Source organism: Rhinolophus sinicus, chromosome 4 (genome assembly GCF_057876585.1).
Source record: "Rhinolophus sinicus isolate RSI-liver-muscle chromosome 4, RSI-T2T, whole genome shotgun sequence".
NCBI lineage: Eukaryota > Metazoa > Chordata > Mammalia > Chiroptera > Rhinolophidae > Rhinolophus > Rhinolophus sinicus.
This window is the reverse complement of record NC_142504.1, coordinates 55,290,089-55,312,033: the sequence shown is the minus strand read 5'-3', so window position 1 is coordinate 55,312,033 and position 21,945 is coordinate 55,290,089.

Here is a 21,945-nt window from a genome sequence, read left to right as displayed (position 1 = left end):
AATAAGCCCAGAGAGGCAATTCATAGCATGGAAATTCAGAGGGTGATAAAACTGGAAAAGCAAAGTATAGAGTGTAAATGGTCTTTGAAGTTCAATTGGTCTTATGTTTAGGCTTATGTGAAATCACTGCTAGTGTTTGCCAAGAAGCACTGGAATCATTGGAATGGATGGAACTCTGGATGAACTTCCAATTTCATCCAAACCTGTATTTATTTTATTTTGTTATCACATGAAGTCTTATTTCAAGAAAAGATGTAACTCCTAAAAATACAAACAAAACAAAATAATATTACATAATGAAAACCACGTATCCAATCCCTAATTTCGAAGGTGAATGCACACTGCATCTGTGCAGAGCCAGGACTAGAACTCAAGTCTCTGAATTCCTAGCCCTCACTATCTAGTCTGCCAGGCCTTTTTTCCCCCTTATGTCCCCAGGAAATGAGTTCCCATGGTTGAAGGACAAGGTCTTACTAATTGTGTCTTGCTTATCCCTCACCACAGTCTTGAAGCATTAAACATTGCTGGGAGAGAGTCAGAGGGCAAATCCAAGGTGGTGGATGAGGTAAATGCTATGCCTACTGCATCCCCAAATCACACCAAATTATAAATAAATTACAGAAAAATCAATCTCAAGAATCATCAGAAGACTAGCTGAACAGAATCTCTATAACTAAGAATACAATAAAAAGGCCAAATCAAGACTGGTAAGAGGGGTGGAGACATGAAATGGGCTGACTCCAAACCCACAGATAGAGGTTGAACACTGGGAAGGAGACCTCAGTGGCAGAGGTCTCCCCTGGAAAAGGGAAGGGTCCCAGCTCCACATTGGGCTCCCCAACCCAGGGGTTCTGTGTCAGGAAGAGGAGTTCCCACAACATCTGGCAGTGAAAATTGGTGAGAACTCTTTCTGCCCATCCTGGTGAGATGGAAGGTGGCTAGAAACCCAGAGGCCCTCTTAAAGGGTCCACATACAGACTCACTCACTTGCAGACACTCACCTAGTCTCTGATGGAGGGGAGGGAACTCAAGAGGCACCAGAGACATACAGGGAAAGACTGAGCTGTGTGGCTGTGGAGTGAAGGCTGGAGGGACAGCAGCCATTAATTTGTGTGGAGCCTGCCTTGCGAGTAGCCTACAGAAGGGCACCATATTTTCTATTTTGAATCTTCCTCCAAAGGGCCAAATCTGAGACCACGCTGGTCTGGTAAAATCTGTGTGTGTGCACCACCTTGGTGACACCTGAGGTGCCTGCCCCACACAGCTAGTACTGCATTGCCTGGGGCACTCTCCGCTCCTGAGCAGTTGGTCCTGCCCCACAAGCTGTGGAAGACTTTTACAGCAGCAGACAGCCTGCAGCAGCCCAGGGAATTTTGGTGGTGGGCAGTGAGCCACAATTTGTGCCACAGCCACTCTTGGGAGGCTCTGGAGGATTTGCAGGCCTGAGATGAGTGGTGGTTGGCTACAGTGTTCTCAAGACGTTTTGCAAACTGGTCACAGGCCAGGCACTGGCGCAAGAACTGAATTTGCGTTAACATTGTAAAAACCACCAGCCATGCCTCTTGACTCCCTGAAATCCTGTTCTGCCCAACTAGAGCTGCATCACCAAAGGCACTCTTGACACCAGGTCAATCAGACCCACCAATGCATCTAAGGAGGCTCTGGGAAACTGAAAGGTAGCAATAAGCTTAAGGGCCCTGGGCCTTTTGCTTAGCTGCCCCAGGCCCAATACTGGTGAGAGTGGCCTTGGTTAACAGCAAGGCCACACCCACATGACTCCAACCACAGACAGCAGCAGCCACATACAACTGTGTAGCTCCTACTGCGTAGCTGCAGGTGAATCACAGGCAAGGCTGACATTGGCCTGAACAGGAGCTTCATCCAAGAGATGCCAGAAACAGCACATCCAGAGGCCAGCTTCAGACCACACCAGAGCACTACCTGGTTAGCCCCACAAGCAGCACACCCAAAGGGTGGCCTCAATAGGCACAAGAAACTGAAGGTACAAATCTCCTCCTGAGGGGTCAGCCCACACACAGCAGCATAGCCAATCATCACAGTCAGTCAGCCTGGAAGTCAATCCCACCCACTGATGTGCCAAAAGCAACCAAGGCTCAACTACAACATGAGAACACACACAACATATTCAAGAGACACTACCATTACACACACACAGGAGATCAGGGAGACTGCATCATTGGACCACACAGGACACATACTACATACGGCCACTCAGCAAAGACAGAGAGACATAGGAGATCTGCCTAATACATAGAAGCAAACACAGAGTGGCAGCCAAAGTGAGGAAACAAATAAACATGCCTCAAATAAAAACAGGAGAAAACTCCAAAAATATAACTAAACGAAATGGAATCAACTAACCTGCCAAGGACAGAACTTAAATAAATGGTTATAAGAATGCTTAAGGAACATGAAAATTTCAGTGAAGAGATACTAAGCAGAAAGGAGGACTTGGAAACCATAAAAAAGAACCAATCAGAAATAAAGAATACAATCAGTGAAATGAACAATACACTAGAGGGTATCAACAGCAGATTAGACGGAACACATGATTGAATCAGTGATTTAGAAGACCAGGGATTTTTTCATATGTCACCCCAATAAATTTAATAAAAAAAAAAAAAAAAAAAAAAGACCAGGGAGCAGAAAACACCCAATCAGAACAACAAAAAGAAAAAGGAATAATAATTAAAAAAAATACATGTAGTTTAAGGGACCTGTGGGACAACAGCAAGCGTAACAACATTCACATCATAGGAGTACTAGGAGAAGACAGGGAGTATGGGATTGAGAACTTATTTGAAGAAATAATGACTGAAAACATTCTTAACCTGGCAAAAGAAATAGACATAAAAGCCCAGGAAGCATAGAGAGTCCCAAACAAGATGAACCCAAACAGTCCTACACCAAGACATATCAAATTAAAATGACAAAATTTAAAGACAGAGAGAATGCTAAAAGTAGCAAGAGAAAGACAACTAGTTATTTACAAGGGAGCTTCCACGAAACTATCAGCTGATTTCTCAACAGAAACTTTGCAGGCAAGAAAGGATTGGCAGGAAATATTCAAAGTAATAAAAAACAAGGAACTACAATCAAGACTACTCTATCCAGCAAGCCTATCATTTAAAATTGGAGTGATAAAGAGCTTTCCAGAAAAGAAAAACCTAAAGGAATTCATTACTACCAAGTCAGTATTACAAGAAATGTTAAAAGTACTTCTTTACACAGAAAACAGGTGAAAACAAACAAATGAAGATAAAAAATATGAGTAATAAAATGGCAGTAACTATGTACCTATCAGTAGTCACTCTAAATGTAAATGGATTGAATGCTCCAATCAAAAGACATAGGGTACTGAATAGATAAGAAGACCCATGCATATGCTGTCTACGAGAGAACCACCTGAGATTGAAAGACACACAGACAAAGTAAAGAGATGAAAAAAGATATTTCACACAAGTGAAAATGAGAAAAAAGCTGAGGTAGCAATACTTAATATGAGACAAAATAGATCTTAAAATGAAGACAATAAGAGACAAAGAAAGATGTCACATAATAATAAAGGGATCAATCCAACAAGATGACATAATCCTAGTAAACATTTATGTATCCAACATAGGAGCACCTAAAAATATAAAACAAATATTGACCAACATAAAGGCAGAGATTACCAGTAACACAATCATAATAGGGAACTTTAACACCCCACTGACACAGATGGACAGATCTTCCAGAGAGAAAATCAACAAGGAAACAGTGCCTTAAATGACACACTAGACCAGATGGATTTAACTGATATTCTTAGGGAATTTCACCCCAAAAGAGCAGAATATATATTCAAGGGCATATGGAACATTTTCCAATATAGACAACATGTAGGCCACAAAAAAAAAATCTCAGTAAATTTAGAAAGATTGACATCATATCAAGCATTTTCTCTGACCACAATGGTATGAAACAAGAAGTCAATTATAAATAAAAAAACAAAACCTGAAATAAACACATAGACATGGAAGCTAAATAACATGCTACTAAATAATGAAAGGGTCAACAAATGAGATCAAGGAAGAAATCAAAAGATATCTTAAGACAATTGAAAATAACAACACAATGACCCAAAATATATGGGACACACTGAAAGCCGTTCTTAGAGGGAAATTCATAGCAATGCAGGCCTACGTCAAGAAACAAGAAAAATATTAAATAAGCAGTATAACTTTGCACCTAAGGGAACTGGAAGGAACAGCAAACAAAGCCTGAAGTGAGTGCAAGGAAGAATATAATAAATATCAGAGTGGAAATAAAGGCTAAAAAACAACACAAAAGATAATGAAACCAAGAGCTGGTTTTTAAAAAAGATACACAAAATTGACGATCTTTTAACCAGTCTCATCAAGAGAAAAAGGACCCAAATAAACAAAATCAGAAATGAAAGAGAAGACAATGGACACCACAGAAACACCAAAAAATTTAAGAAAATAATATAAGCAACTATATATCAACAAATTGAACAATCTGGAAGAAATGGATACATTTTTAGAAGCATACAATCTTCCAAGGCTGAGTCAAGTAGAAACAGAAAATCTGAACTGACTGATTACTACCAAAAAATTGAATCAGTAATCAACAAGTTCCTGACAATCAAAAATTCTGGGCCAGATGGCTTTGCAGGTGAATTTTATCAAACATTCAAAAAAGAATTAACACCAATTCTCCTCAAACTATTCCAAAAAAATCCAAGAGGCGGGATGGCTCCAAAACTAATTTTACAAGACCACCATTACCCTGATTACAAAATCAGACAACAAAAAAAGAAAACTATAAGCCTATATCCCCAATGAACATAGATGCAAAAATTCTTAATAAAATATTAGCAAACATTTTTCAGCAAAACGTTAAAAAGATCATGCACCACGATCAAGTGGGATTCATTCCCAATATGCAAGGCTGGTTTAATATTGCAAATCAACGTGATACACCACATAAACAAAATGAAAGATAAAAATCATATGGCCATACTTATCAGGGGGATCACTTCGTAGATTGCTTGGATGCTTGACCACTGGACTGTACACCTGAAACTGAAGTAGAATAATATTGAATGTCAACTATAACTATAACTATAGCAACCATAACTACAACTATAAGTATAACTATAACTACAACTGTAACTATATATATATATATATATATATATATATATATATATATATATACCGTGAAAAAAAGTATATATATATATATCATATATATATATATATATATATATATATATATATATATATATATATATATATATATATATAAAGTTCCATATATATATAAAGTTCCATATATATATGTATACTGTGTTTCCCCGAAAAATAAGACCTAGCCAGACAATCAGCTCTAATGTGTCTTTTGGGTCAAAAATTAATATAAGACCTGGTTTTATTTTACTATAATATAAGACCGGGTAACATAATATAATATAATATAATATAATAGTATAGTATAGTATAGTATAGTATAGTATAGTATAGTATAGTATAATATAATAATATAATATAATACCAGGTCTTATTTTAATATAATGTAATACCGGGTCTTATTTTACTATAAGACCGGATATAATATAATATAATATAATATAATATAATATAATATAATATAATATAATACTGAGTCTTATATTAACTTTTTATACATATATATGGATATATATATACATATATCCATATATATGTATATATATATACTGTGTTTTCCCGAAAATAAGACCTATCCATATATATGTATGAATTTAGTAAAGTATCAGGATGCAAAATTAATATTCAGAAATCAGTTGTATTTTTATACATCAATAATAAACTATCAGAAGGAGAAATTAAGAAAACAATCCCATTTACAATTGCATCAAAAAAACCCACTAAGAGATAATTTTAACCAAGGAATTAAAAGACCTGTACTCAGAAAATTAAAAGACATTGAAGAGAGAAATTAAAGAAGGTACATACAAATAAATGGAAACAGATACTATGCTCATGTATAGAAAGAATTAATATAGTTAAAATGTTCATACTACTCAAAGCAGTATATAGATTAAATGCATCCCTATCAAAATACCAATGGCATTTTTCGCTGAACTAGACAAATAATTCTAAAACTTATATGGAGCCATAAAAGATCCCGAAAGCCCACAGCAATCCTGAGAAAGAAGAACAAAGCTGGAGGTATCATGCTACCTGATATAAAAATATACTAAAAGTCCACAGTAATCAAAACAGAATGCTATTGACATAAAAACTGACACATAGTTCAATGGAACAGAACAGACTCCAAAAATAAATCCATGTCTTTATGGTCATTTAATTTATGACAAAGGAAGCAATAATTTACGCTGGGGTAAAGATAGTGTATTCAATAAATGGTGCTGGTAAAACAGGAAAGATACATACAAAAAAAAAAAAAAAAAAAAAAAGGGAAACCTTCTTATGCCATATACAAGAATAAACTCAAAATAAATTAAAAACCCAAAACCATAAAACTCCTACAAGAAAATATAGAAAGTAAACTCTCAGATATAACCCTTAGTAATAGTTTTACTGATATATCTCCTCAGGAAAGGGAAACAAGTGAAAGAATAAAGATATGGGAATACATCAAACTAAATAGTTGTGTCACAGCCAAGGACACCAACAACAAAATGAAGGGACATCCTACTGAATGGGAGAAGATATTTGCAAATGATACATCTGATAAGGGATCAATATCAAAAATTTATAAAAAATTCATACAACTCAAGAACCTCCACCTCCCCAAAAACCCCCAAACAATCCAATTAAAAAATAGTCAGAGAACCTGAATAGACATTTCTCCAAAGAGGACATACACAGGGCCAATAGACATGGGAAAAGATGCTCAGCATCACTAATCATCAGAGAAATGCAAATAAAAACCACAATGAGACACCACCTCACCCCAGTCAGAATGGCTATCATCAACAAATCACTAACAACAAGTGCTGGCAAGGTTGTGGAGAAAAGGGAACTCTTGCGCAGTGTTGGTGGAATTGCAGATTGGTGCAGCCACTATGGAAATCAGCATGGAGGTATCTCAAAAAACTGGAAATGGAACTACCTTGTGACCCAGCAATTCCACTCTTAGGTATGTATCCAGAGAAATTTAAGATGCAAATTCGAAAAAATATATGCACCCCTATGCTTATTGCAGTGCTATTCACAATAGCCAAGACTTGGAAACAACCGAAATGCCCATCATTAAATGACTGGATTAAGAAACTGTGGTACATGTATACAATGGAGTATTACGCAGCCATAAAGAAGAATGAAATCTGGTAATCATCCATTTTCAACCCCATGGATAGACCAACAGGTTATTATGCTAAGTGAAATAAGTCAGACTGAGAAAGACAAATACCATATGATCTCACATATATGTGGAATCTAAAGAATGGAATAAATTAACAAATCAAACAGAAATAGACTCAGAGATACAGAGAGAAACTGATGGTTGGTAGATGGGAGTGAGATTAGGGAGGATGGGTGAAAAAGATGAAGGGATTAAGAAGTACAAATTGGTAGTGACCTAATAGTTATATAGTCAATAATGTAAAAACTATGTAGGGTACCAGATGGATTTATTGGGGGTTCACTTCATAATTTATATAAGTGCCTAACCACTGCACTACACACCTGAAACTAATATAAAATAATATTGAATGTGAACTAGTATATATACCATATATATATATATATATATATATATATATATATATATATATATGTCGCTGGATGTAAAGTACAGCACTGGATGTAAAGTACAGCATAGGGAATATAGTTAATGGTATTGTAATGGCTATCTCTGGTGTTAGAGGGATAGTAGACTTGGTGGTGTTATCACTTTGTGAGGGTGTAAATGTCTAATCATGTTGTTTTGTACACCTGAAACTTTAAAAAAAGCAAAAACAAAAAACTGGCTGGGAAAGACAATGTCATAGTGGCCACTGAAGTCTGCGTTTTCTGGCCCAAACTGCAATTTCTGGCTCAGCTCTGTCTTCCCCAGAAAAGTAGACAGTGAGGTCTGTGGGAGGACCTGCAGGGCTTTTCTTCAATTGCCATAAATCAGGCTGTTTTGAAAGTATGAGTAGATCCCATTTTATTCACAGAGCAGCATTCCAACCAAAAACACTTCAACCTTGGCTTCTCTATCCCCTGTGGTTTATCTTTAATGCCAGCTGATTTGAGGACTAGACCAAGATATCAGGAAATGAAACAGACTCTTCTCCCTGCTTCCTTATTCTGAAGGATTGTTGTGCAGCTACCTTCGGGGAAAGAGGCCTTGCAGTAGAGCATGGCAGCTGAAGTAGATGGAAACGTGTCTCCCTCAGTTATGAGAACAATTTAGGTAGGCCACAAGCTCTGTGCTCAGTTGAATTTGCCTAATATGAACCATCTCATTTAAGAAATGCCAGGGGACTGACTTTCAGGACTTCTAATGGGCCCGTTTGGACATCCTTGAATCACTCTGTATTGATGATGCATGACATGTGGTCTTTTGCCATTGCTCTTGGATAATATATGTCCAGACCCCTACTGAAATTATTTGCATTTTGTCAGTAAAAACTCCACTGATGATCAAAATTTCAAACTGAATGAAAGCTTGAACCTCATTATCACTTTGTGGAAATATTCTGCAATACTTCTGTCACTGGAAGTTGAAGCATGCTGGCCTTAAGGAGAGGAAGAACATGTGTTTACTGCAAAGACAAGCAGTAGGAAGGCAAACACAAGGTTTCTAGCAAGTCATCTTGGGAACAATATGCTCTTTGATACTGAGAATACTTTCTGTTAAATCTCAATATTTATTAGTGTATGTAGACCAGAGCGACGGTATCTTTTTTGAACCCCCTGCATCTTTAGGTCTGAGTCTACTAAAGACCTCCACCAGAAGTGAGTCTTTCCAGCATTTAGGAATCACTGGATTTGACCGCTAATGAGAACTCCTAGAACACAAATAACAAATGAATAAACTGAAAAAATCTGCTCCATTGCGTAGAAGTAAAAGAAAAGTTTCTCCTTCGCTCTCCTATCAAAGATGCGTTGTTCTTTCCTGTTGCCCACCTCGCTAAGGAGGGTAACTTTCCTAAACAAGATCTAACATTTACTTGAAACCAATGGTTTCCACTAAAGGGATTTTAGGATAAATGCAGGTTTACTAGTAAATATTGTTTTAATTTTCAGGGAAAATTAAAAGCTTGTGGTTTGGACTGACGGCAGAAGGCAAATGCATAAAAATCAGGGACTCAAGGGTTGGTAAAATCCCCAAATAATGTCCTCTTTTCCAACTCCAGGCAAAAGAGCCAGAACATACCCATTTATTTTCTCTTAAAGGAAAGAATTATCTGTAATCTAGGAACTTTGAGTAAAATTCAATCAGCCTTTTCAATGCTTTGCTTAGTAGTGCTATCTAGTGAGCTCTTCTCATAACTTACCCACCCAAGGGCCTGGTAGACTAGAAATCATGGTAATTTGTGCTACTTTTTGTGGAGACCATGTCTTATAAACTGAGCATAATAGCATGTTGTGTGACTACATTTATTGCCCAATTATAGTTCATGTGGGCATGTTTAGCTGAGTAGTGTTCGTTGCTTTTTTTCACATACAGCTTTGCTGGAACTTTTCAAAAACATTTTGATGATCACAACTTCAGTACTGCTTATGTCTTATTTAATTCACTCATCATAAACATGAGTTACCTCATTTCCTATCAGTTCCTGCTTTCTGCCGGTGTCTCTTGTTTTTTTCCTTTTTTCTCTATATAACATCCATTTTTTTTCAGAAAGAGCACAAAATAGGATGCCAACAAGCACTCAGCTCAGATACCTGCTTTTTAAAAAAATTTATATATTTGTGCTGTAGTGTTTTATTTCTACTTTTTTATTAGTTTCAGGTATACAAGATAATGTAATAGTTAGACATTTCACTCCTCACAAAATGATAACCCCCTCCCCCAATCTACTATCCCTCTGACATCATATATAGCTATTACAATTCCATTGACTCTATTCCCTATGCTGTACTTCATATCTCATGACTATATATGTATTCAATTATAGCTGACATTCAGTATTATTCAGCTTCAGCTTCAGGTGTACAGTGTAGTGGTCAAGACTTTGTAGGGTGTAAGATGGGCACTTGTCTTGGTAGGGAGACCACTTGCATATGTTTTGGAATGGAATTCACTTGTGATGAACCAGAGGTGAGGAATAGCAGTTAACCCCCAAAGGACTCATCCTGCCCTGTTCTCTCTGGGACCTCAGAAGAGACCATCAAACACCCTAAAGTTGAGCCCACAGGCACCATCTATGGGGGCATTGTTCAGCCAGCCACTCACCAAGAAGAGGTTTTCTCTACCCATTTGTCAAAGAAGACTTGTGGTCAGCAAAATGTGTGAGATAACAAAATTTCTTAGGGAAGGATTTAATTATCACTGTTGTTGTTCAATTTATGGTCTTTTCTTCTTCTGTGAAAGATTCCATAAGCAAAATGGGTGAAATTTCATAATGTTCCCCCACGCCCCAAAAAAGCCCATGAACAATGCCAGGCAGAAGTACCCTTAGCAGAGAACTTCTATTCCTTGTAGGAATCCTGTGGGTTTCCCTGTGTCTTGGAGGCTGTACACTGGTGGGCTCTCTAATACCAGGAAATCTTGCTGTCCCTTTGAGAAGTTGAGGCACACCAGGAGGCTGTGTTCTCCCACTGCCTAGGGTGTATGGGCAGTGGTGTCCCTCAAGTTGCAATTCCCAACAGTCACCACACAAGGTGGTTCCTGATGGTTGTACAATGTGGATAGGTATTGCCACCTTTGACCTTGCCATTGATCTATAGCATGAAAAAAATGATGTTTGGTGATAGGGAGTAGGCAGAACATAATTCACAACTGAAATAGTCTCAACTGAAATAGTCTCAACTTAATTACTCTGCATAACACCAGAAGGGAGAGAATTTAGACTATAGTTAACTGAATACATATCTTCATAGATTCAGAGAGACAGAACACACAGAATCATTCATTACTTGATAATTATATTGATACTGATTTTACTTTATTAGCTGAATTAGTTATACACTAATATATATTAGCATGGTTGGGTGCCCAAAGATTCTGTTTTTACCTATCAGTCCTGCTTTATTCCCAGTCTGCCATCTTCTTTTCCACCTGGTCAGGGCCTTTGACTTGGAAGCTAGACATCCATATCTAAAGAAAAAAACCTTAACCTCAGCAAGATGGATTTAGGGAAATTTAGCTAACTTCTGACATTCAGTCTCTGTCTTGATAACAGACTTTTTACCTTGATCTTGAAACCTGGTTATGACATACTTTCCCAGTCTGGGTAGTAAATATCCTCCTTATACTCTGTGCCGACACAGTCTGTCTTGGGTCCTGATGATGACCCTAGTCCTTTCTGAGAGTGTGGGAAATACCCGGGTCCTTGCCAGAGTTCTTCATAAGAACTGCCTCTGAATCCCCGCTGTCATACTTTGGGCTGTGCTCCCATCATAGCACTTCCTCAGGCTGCCCACTTTTCTTACTATCACCTACTTCCAGACTACTGATCCTTGTGGACACCCCACCTGTAAGGACACCCCTTCCCTCCAATAGGCTCTTTAAAAAAGATTTTTATGAAAATATAGCTAACATACAATATTATATTAGTTTCAGGTGTACACCATAGTTAATTAACATTTGTATACCTAAAGAAGTGATCACCATGATGAATCTGGCAACCATCTAACACCTTACCACGCTATCACAATATTATTGACTATGTTCCCTATATGGTACATTACATCCTCATGACTTATTTGTTCTATACCTTGAAATTTGAACCTCTCATTCCTCTTCACCTTTCTCCCCCCTTTTTTTAAAAAAAATGTTTCAATTACATTGACATTCAATATTACTTTTTATTAGTTTGAGGTGTACGGCATAGTGGTTAGACATTTATATAATTTACAAAGTGATCCTCCTGACTAGTCTAGAACCCACCTGGCACCATATATAGTCATTGCCATATTTTTGACTATATTCCCTATGTTTTAGATCCCCATGACTATTTATACTTCTTAATTCCTTCACCTTTTTCATCCTGCCACCCAATGCCCATCCCGTCGGCTATGTTCTCTGTATCTATGAGTCTGTGTCTATATTGTTAGATCATTTATTTTGTTCTTTAGATTCTACCTATAAGTAAGATCATATGGTATTTATCTTTCTCAGTCTGAATTATTTCATGTGGGATAATATCCAGTAGGTACATTCATGTTTTTATAAATGGTAAGCTTTCATTCTTTTTTATGGCCAAGTAATATTCCATTATATATATATATATATATATATATATATATATATATATATATATATATATATATATATATATGTATATGTACATGTATATGTGTGTGTGTCTGTATATATATATATATATATATATATATATATATATATATATATGGCGTCTTCTTTAGCCAATTGTCTATTGATGGACATATAGGTTGCTTCCATATATTGGTTATTGTAAATAATGCTGCAATGAACGTAGGGTGTATATATCTTTTCAAATTCGAGTTTTGGATTTCATCGGATAAATACCCAGCAGTAGAATTGTTGGGTCATAAAGTAGTTCTATTTTCAATTTTTTGATGAACCTCCATACTGTTTTCCATAGTGACTGTTCAAATTTAAAATCCCACCAACAGTGCCCGAGGGTTCCCTTTTCTCCATATCCTTGGCAACACTTGTTGTTTGTTGATTTATTCATGATGGCCATTCTGTCATGTGTGAGGTGATATCTCACTGTGGTTTTAATTTGCATTCTCTGATCATTAGTGACACTAAGCATCTTTTCATTTGTCCATTGGCCATCTGTATGTCCTTTTTGGAGAAATGTCTATCCAGGTCCTCTGCCCATTTTTTTTTTTTTAGTTTTTATTTATTTATTTATTTTTTTAATTAGTTTCAGGTGCACAAGACAAAGCAAAACTTAGACGTTTATAATTTATGTCCCTCACACTGTTGAACCCCCCTCCCCCCATCCACTATCCCTCTGTACGTTCCCAAAACCTCTCACCTTCCCCTTATCCCCACCCCCCCCGCCCCTCTAGCAACCCTCTGTTTTTCCTCCATGTTTCCAAAACTGTTTCTGATTAGTTCATTCACTTATTCTTTTCTTTAGATTCCACCTCTGCCCATTTTTTAATTGAATTGGTGTTGAGTTGCAAGTGAGCTCTTTGTAAATTTTGGATATGAATCCCTTATCAGATGTATCATTGATGAACATCTTCTCTCATTCAATAGGTAGTCTTTCCCTTTATTTATTTATTTTTTGATGATTTCCTTGTAGTGCAAAAACTTTTTAGTTTGATGTTGTCCCATTTGCTTATTTTTTTTCTTTTGTTTCCCTTGCCTGGGGTGACATATCAGAAAAACTATTACTAAGAACAATATCAGAGTTTACTGCCTGTGTTTTCCTCTAGGAGTTTTATGGTTAGGATCTTACATTTAAGTCTTTAATGTATTTTAAGTTTATTCTCAGATGTAGTATAAGAAAGTGGTCCAGTTTCACTTTTTTGCATGTATCTGTTCAGTTTTCCCAGCACCATTTATTGAATAGAGTGCCTATACCCCACTATACTTTCTTGCCTCCTTAATCATAGATTAAATGACTACATAGGATGGTTTATTTCTGAGTTCTCCATTCTGTTCCATTGATCTATGTATCTGTACTTATGCCAGTACCATGTTGTTTTGATTACTATGAGTTCAGCTTTGTAGTATAGTTTGATATCAGTATTATGATACCTTCAACCTTGTTCTTCTTTCTCAAGGTTGCTGTGGCTATTTGGGATCTTTTATGGTTTCATATAAATTTTAGGATTATTTGTTCTAGTTGTGTGAAAAAAACAACAACATTGGTATTTTGGTAGGGATTGCACTGAATCCATATACAGTAGTACCTCAGTTTTCAAACATTTCTGTTGACAAACATTTTGGTTTACGAATGCCATAAACCCAGAAGTAAATGCTTCGGTTTTCAAACATGCCTCGGAAGTTGAACATGTCATGTGGCTTCCGCTAACTGCAAGATCCTGAGGCCTGGTTGTTGGCTTTTTCAAACGTTTCAGAATTTGAACGGCCTTCTGGAACGGATTACGTTCGACAACCGAGGTACCACTGTATTGCTTTGGGTAGTGTAGATATTTTAATGATGTTAATTCTTCCTATCCATGAGCATGGTATGTTTCCATTTCTTGGTACCTTCTTTAGTTTCTTTCTTTAGTGTCTTATAATTTTCCAAGTATAAGTTTAATTTATTTCCAAGTACAAGTTAAATTTATTCCTTGGTATTTTTTTGATGCAATCATAAATGGGATCATTTCCTTAATTTCTCTTTCTGGTAGTTCATTATCGGTGTACAAAAATACAACATATTTCTGAATATTAATTTTGTATCCTGCTATTTTATCAAATTTATTATCAATTCTAATAGTATTTTGTAGAATCTTTGAGGTTCTCTATGCATAGTATCATGTTTTCTGCAAATAATGACATGTTGCCACTTCCTTTCCCATTTGAATGCCATTTATTTATTTTCCTTGTCTGATTGCTGTGGCTGGGACTTCCAGTACTATGTTGAATAAAAGTGGAGAAAGTGGACATCCTTGTTTTGTTCCTGATCTTAAGGAAATTGCCTCTAGATTTTCACTGTTGAGTATGATGTTAGCTGTGGGTTTGTCATATAAGGCCTTTATTATGTTGAGATATGTTCCCTCCTTTTCCACATTACCCAGAGTTTTTATCATAAATCAGTGCTGGATTTTCTGAAATGCTTTTTCTGCATCGATTGATATGACCATATCATTTTTATTATTCATTTTGTTAATGTGGTGTATCACATTAATTGATTTTCAGATATTGAACCAGTCTTGCATCCCAGGAATTAATCTCACTTGATCATGTTGTATGATCTTTTTAATATATACTTCTCAATTTCTTCATCTTTTTTGTCCTGCTACCCAATGCCCATCCCATCGGCTATGTTCTCTGTATCGATGAGTCTGTGTCTACATTGTTAGATCATTTATTTTGTTTTTTAGATTCTACATATAAGTAAGATCACATGATATTTATTAGCAGTTTGCTAGTATTTTGTTGAGGATTCTTGCAACATGATCATTAGGGATATTGGCCTATAGTTTTCTCTTTCTGCAATGTGCTTGTCTGGCTTTCGAATTAGGGTAATGGTGGCCTTATAAAATGAGTTTGGGAGCCTTCCATCTCCTTTAAGTTTTTAAAATAGCTTAAGAAGGATAGCTGTTAATTCTTTTTTGAATGTGTCATAAAATTCACCTATGAAGCCATCCAATCCAGGATTTTTGTTTGTGGGGTGTCTTTTGATTACTGATTTTGTTAGTAATAATCAGTCATTTCATGTTTCTTTTTAATTCAGTCTTGAAAGTTGTATGTTTCAAGGAATTTATCCATATCTTCCAGGTTGTCAAATTTGTTGGCATATTCGTTCATGGTATTTTTTATTATTTTTTTAATAATTCTTTGTATTTCTGTGGTGTCCTGTCCATTGCCACTCCTCCTTTTTCATTTCTGACTTCATTTATTTGGATCCTTTTTTTTTTTTCTTTTCCTCCCTGATGAGTCTGGTTAAAGGTTTATCAATTTTATTTATCTTTTCAAAGAACCAGCTCTTGGTTTCATTGATGTTTCGTGTTTTTTGTTTGTTTGTTTGTTTGTTTTTAACTCTATTTCATTTATTTCTGTTCTGACTTTTATTATTTCGTTTCTTCTACTCATTTGGGCTTTGTATGTTCTTCTTATTCTACTTCTTTTAGGTGTAAGTTTAGATTGCTCATTTGATGTTTTTCTTGTTTATTAAGGTAGGCCTGTATTGGTATGAATTTTCTTCTTAGACTTCTTTTGCTGTGTCCCACAGATTTTGCATTATTATGTATTAATTTTCATTTTTTTCAAGGTCTTTTAAAATTTCTTCCTTGATCTCATTGTTACAATACTCAGTGTTTAGTAGCATGTTATTTAGTGTCCATGTATTTGTGTGTTTTTCAGTTTTTTGGTTTTTTTTCCAATTGATTTCTAGTTTCATACCATTGTGATGGGAGAATATGCTTGGTATAATTTAAATCTTCTTAAATTTGAGACTTGTTTTGTGGTCTAAATGTGGTCTATCTTGGAAAATGTTCTATGTACACTTGAAAAGAATGTGTATTCTGCTGCTTTGGGGGTGTAATGCTCTAAAATTATCTAGTAAATCCATCTGATATAATGTGTCATTTAAGGCCACTGCTTCTTGGTTTTCTGTCTGGTAGATCTGTCCATTGGTGTCAATGGGGTGTTAAAGTCTCCTACTACGACTGCATGACTATAAATCTCTCTTTTTATGTCACATAATATCTCTTTATGTATTTAAGTGCTCCTATGTTGGGTGCATAAATGTTTACAAGGGTTATATCCTCTTGTTGGATCGATCCTTTTATCATTATGAAATGTCATTCTTTGTCTCTTATTATAACAAGTATATTTTATCTCATATAAGTACTGTTCCCCAGGTGCGTTTTTAATTCTCATTTGCATGAAATATCATTTTCCATCTTTTTACTTTAAGTCTATGTGTGTCTTTTGATCTGAAGTGGACCTCTTGTGGACAGTCTACATGTATGTATGGGTCTTGTTTTGTTATTCATTCAGCTACCCAATGTCTTTTGATTAGAATATCTAATCCATTTAAAGTAATTATTGACAGGCATGTAGTTGTTGCCATTTTATTATTCATATTTATGCCCCCCCCCCCTTAAAGAAATCATTTTAACATTTCTTGTAATACTGCCTCCTTGGTAATGAATTCCTTTAGTTTTTTTTTGTTTAGGGAGGTTTTTACTTCTCCTTCAATTTTAAATGATAGCCTTGTTGGGTAGAATAATCTTGGTTGTAGGTCCTTGCTTTTTATTACTTTGAATAGTTTGTGCCAATCACTTTGGGTCTGCAAAGTTTCTTTTGAGAAATCAACTAATAGTCTTATGGGAACTCCCTTGAAGGTAACAAATTGCCTTTCTCTTGCTACTTTTAAAATTCTCTTTTTGTGTGTAACCTTTGACTTTTAAATTTTGATGTCTTTGTGTGGGCTTCTTGTGGTTATTTTATTTGGGACTCTCTGCACTTCCTGTACTTTTAGGTCCATTTCCTTCTCCAGGTTAGGGAAGTTTTCAGTCATTATTTCTTCAACTAAGTTTGCAGTTCCTTCCTCTCTCTTTTCTCCTTTTGATATCCCTGTGACGCAAATGTTGTTATGCTTGCTGTTCTCCCAGAGGTCCCTTAAACTATCTTCATTTTTTTAAAATTATGTTTTCTTTTTGCTGGTCTGATTGGATGTTTTCTGCTACTTTGTCCTCTATATTGCTGATACGATCCTCTGTTTCATCTAATCTGCTGCTAATTCCTTCTAATGTGTTCTTTATTTCTGACTGTTCTTTTTTTCATGGTTTCTATGTCCTTTTTCATACTTACTATCTCTTTGTTTAAGTTCTCACTAAGTTACTTAAGCATCCTTCTAAATGATATTTTAAAATCTTTATCTAGTATGTTGCTTGCTTTCATTTTGTTTAGTATTTTTTTCTGAAGTTTTATACTGTTCTTTCATTTGGGACATGTTTTCTTTCTTCCTCATTTTGGTTGCTTCTCTGTGTTTGTTTCTATGTATTAGGTAGATCTGCTACATCTCCCAGTCTTGCTACACCTCCCAGGGTGGGCTTATGCAGTATAAGTGTCCCATGGGACCCAGTGTTGCAGTCTCACTGGTCACCTGAGCTGAATACGCCAAGATTGTCCCTTGTATGGGCTGTGTGTGTCCTCCTGTTATAGTTGAGCCTTGATTGCTGTTGGCACATCAGTGGGTAGAATTGACCCTCATGCTGACTTGCTGTAAGGATTTGTCATGTCCACAGTGTAGGATCTGCTGTGTGGTAGCTGATCCCATGGATTGGGATTCACCCCAGCAGGCTCTAGTTCCTCTACTGACCACTCTTTTGGTGCGTTGCTTGTGATGCTCACTGTGTGTTCTGTTGTGGTTTGCAGCTGGCCACCAGGTATGCTTGTTGTGGGGATCTTGGGAGGGAATCCTGTGCAGGCCAAGGTCAGCAGCTACCTATGACTGCTCTGGTGCTACCTGTTAGGAAATATAATGCAATTCATTGTTGGTCACTACCTGTGGTAAACCTGGAGGTGTGTGGGAGCAGCTATGCTAGAAACTGAGGCCAGCCGTCACCAGTACTGGGTCTGGGGCAGTTCAGCAAAAGGACCAGGGCACCCCAAGTTTTGCTGCCACCTGCCAGCTATCCATAAGGCTTAACTCCTGAAAGGGCCTTGGGTGGTATAGGACTTGGGTGTGGCAGAGTCTCAGGGAGTCACCACCATGATGGGAGTGGTGTTCAATGGGTTAAAGCAGATTCAAATTTGACACCAGCTCTGAATCTGGGGTCACTCTGCAAAAGGCTCAGAGCTCACTGAGGTTAGCTGCTGCTTGTCTGGGACATGCAGACTCCTGAATGTTGTCCAAGAAAGACTGCAGTATGGGCCAACACCGGCTGCCTGCCAGCCATGAGAAAGCCTCTAGTGTTGCACATGTTGGTGGGGCAGAATCCCAGGGAGTCACCAGGTTGTGGTGAGTGGAGTTCACCAGGCCAATGAAAATTCAGATTTGGCTGTGTTGGGTGAGGGCTCAACACAGGAAAGATGACATTAACCCACAACTACATGGAAGGAGGGCTCAGCACAGGGACAATGGCAGCTTTCCCTCCAGCTCTTCCACTGAAGCCACACAACTCAGTCTCTTACTGCATGTCTCTGGCACCTCCCAAGCTGCAGTCTCTCCACTAGCACCCAGAGTAAGTACCTGGGAGCAAGAGAGTCTGTGCATGGGGCTTTTAAGAGGATGCCTGGGTTTCCAGCTGCTCTCTGTCTCACCCAGTCTGATAAAATCCCTGCCAATTTTCACAGCCAGATGTTGTGGGCACTGTTCTTCCCAGCACTGGTGCTCCGGGCTGGGGAGCTCTGTTTGGGGCTGGAACACTTTGCTCTTCAGGTGGGATGTCTGCAGCTGAGATATCCCTCTCAATTTTTGAATGCCACATGTAGGTAGGGGGCCAGCCTGACTTTCCACCCCTCCTACCAGTCTCAAGATGGTTTCTTCTTTACATCCTTAGTTATAGGATTTCTGTTCAGATAGTCTTTACATAGTTCTCCAGGTTGATTGTTCTGTAATTTAGTTGCAATTTTAATGTGATCTTGGGAGTAGGCAACCACAGTGTTCACCTACTCTGTCACCTTGACTGGAACTCAGACACTTACTTATGCCTACTAGAGGAAACTTCCTTCCAGCATCTGTGCTGTGTTTTCAGCTTCAGGACTGACATAACTAAGGGACTGTGTCCTCATCCACACTGTCCTGCCCAGTCTACTCTAGTTATCAAATTGTGAGATGGGGTGTGAAGTAGCACCACCTAGAAAGAAAGGAACATCATTGTAAAACTGTAGAAGGGTGACATCAGTGATGCTTTAGACACAGATTAGAGGTGCAGGCAGGCATGAGATAGCCAGCTTCCCCTGAGGTAGGTACTCCAGGATTGAGTGAGGAAGATGGCAGAATGTTCCAAAGAAAGGAGCCATCAGGCACACTCCACATTAAGAGATCCCAGTGTTTCCTGGGCTTATATGTATGAATAAAGGTAAAGAGAGTCTCCTCCCTTATGGAAAATGCACTCCACCTTCAAAGACAGAGTGAATCCATTGGAGATGGTGATGAGTATTATCATATGAAAGAATGCTCATCAAGCCTAAGATAAATTATGCCTCTTATCTAATTCTTATTTACCAAGGCCAGCATGGGAAGTCTCTGGATAAAATTACACTGGTAAAACGTAAAAATGATAGCTAGTAGTAATTTTTTTGCTTTTTGTTTTCTAAGATGTAAGATAAATGCATTATATGTATTATGTTATTTAATTTCCATATAACTGTTCAAGGTAGGTTTTATTATACTCCCTGTTTTGATGAAGAAACCAAAATTCAGGGAAACATCCTTCTTAGGGTCTTATAGCTACAGAGAAAAAATGTTGGGGTTGACCTCAAGTCTTCCTGTTCTAAATGCATTGCAAAGTTGGCACAACAATATGTGGTACTAGAACTTCTTGTTTTCTCTTCAAGATGTTATAACAATTTTTTTATAGCAAAGTTTTAGCCCTATATTTTTGAAGATACTAAGATAGTTTGTCAAGCCAAACTCTCTGACTCCGGCTGCGTCTGAGTGCATGGCCTGTGAAGACAGGAATTAAGCACCAACCCCCAGGCCTAGGGAGAAGTATAGAATATCAGAAATCATAAATATGAAAAGTAAACATTAGTTGAAAAAGCCTTGTAAGAAAACTTAATTATTACTGTCAAAATGTAGATTCAGGGTTAATATTTTGCTAGAGTGAAAATAATATTTGCATTGTGTTTCCTGTATACAAATTGTTCTGAATACAGTGTTCTCAGCTTTTCTACACTGTCCTTTATTCTTTTGACATTATTTTTGTATGTAAATAAAACCCCTAGTTTACATTACTGTTTCAGAGGCTTTGGGATAGAAAAAGAAATAATTTTCTTAAATTGATCCACCCTCAAATCATGCCATAGTTAAAACAATAAAATGGAAAGAGCAGGGTGGCCCACTCTGCTCTGCACAATTTTGGCAATAACTGAAAAAAAAAAGTGTGGGGGTAGAAACCAAAATCGTCACAAAAATCCTCATAGGGAAAATTCTTGGCTTTGGTTAAAGCAGCATCCGTGGAGATTACGCATGCGGTACCAGAGCCCGGAGGTGGGAAGGAGGGCAGAGGCCATTTGGTAGTTTCATTTCTGGGGCATGAGCAACAGTTTAAGTCAACTCCAAAAGTTTTGGAGAGATAAATATGTACCATGGGCTCAACATGAAGTATGAGTAGGGCCCTAGGAGAGGTTGTGATTCATTTCAGGGCCACAAAGTCAAAAGAAAGAAAATGGAAGAGTGACACTGAATCAAACTACAATGCCTAGGATGTGGGCCTGTGGGGCACTGAGGTGGTTTTCTGAGAGGGAGAGATTTCCTGGCTCTGAGAGGACAGGTGATAATGGAGTTGGTGATTGCCCAACAAGTACGTGTGCCAGGCTCCAGGCTCAGGGCCTTGCCTGTTGGGTCTCCTAAAACACTTAAGGCCCTCTCCACGAGGAGAGTACAATTAGCACTCCCCACTTTATAGATGAAGATGCGAGGTTTCAAGAAGTAAGTAATTTGCCAAGTTGTGAAATCAGTGCATTGCAAAGGCCAATTTCAGACTGAGTGTTAACCTGCAGTCTCAGGTGCTGTCCTGTGTTTTCTTCTGGAGATGCGGTGTGGAGGAGGGTAAGAGGAGCATGCCTTCTAAAGCAGTCACTGCTCATTGAGCATTCTGCCAGCCCAGTACTGTCCCAGGTCTTTCTGTGGGGTTACCTATTTGCAGTGTCTTTGGAGTTCTGGTTGAAAGGCTGCAGAGTGGACGCAGGAATCATGCTTGGCAAGGGGCCTGCCCAGGTGAATGATACCTGCCTCTCCTAGAGCCCCTTCTTCAGAGAAACCTCTTTTCCTCTTTCTTTCTTCATTTTCTCTTTCCTTGAACCTGTGCCACACCTTTCCTTTCTAACTTCTTCTGCTTCTGGGGCACAGAGAAGGCAAGGAATATTTGTAATGCAACCAGAGAAGGACCTAATTAAGACATTAAAGATATAGAAACAAACTAAAGAAACTAGTCGGAGAAGAGTGGTAAATGTATGGAAATGATC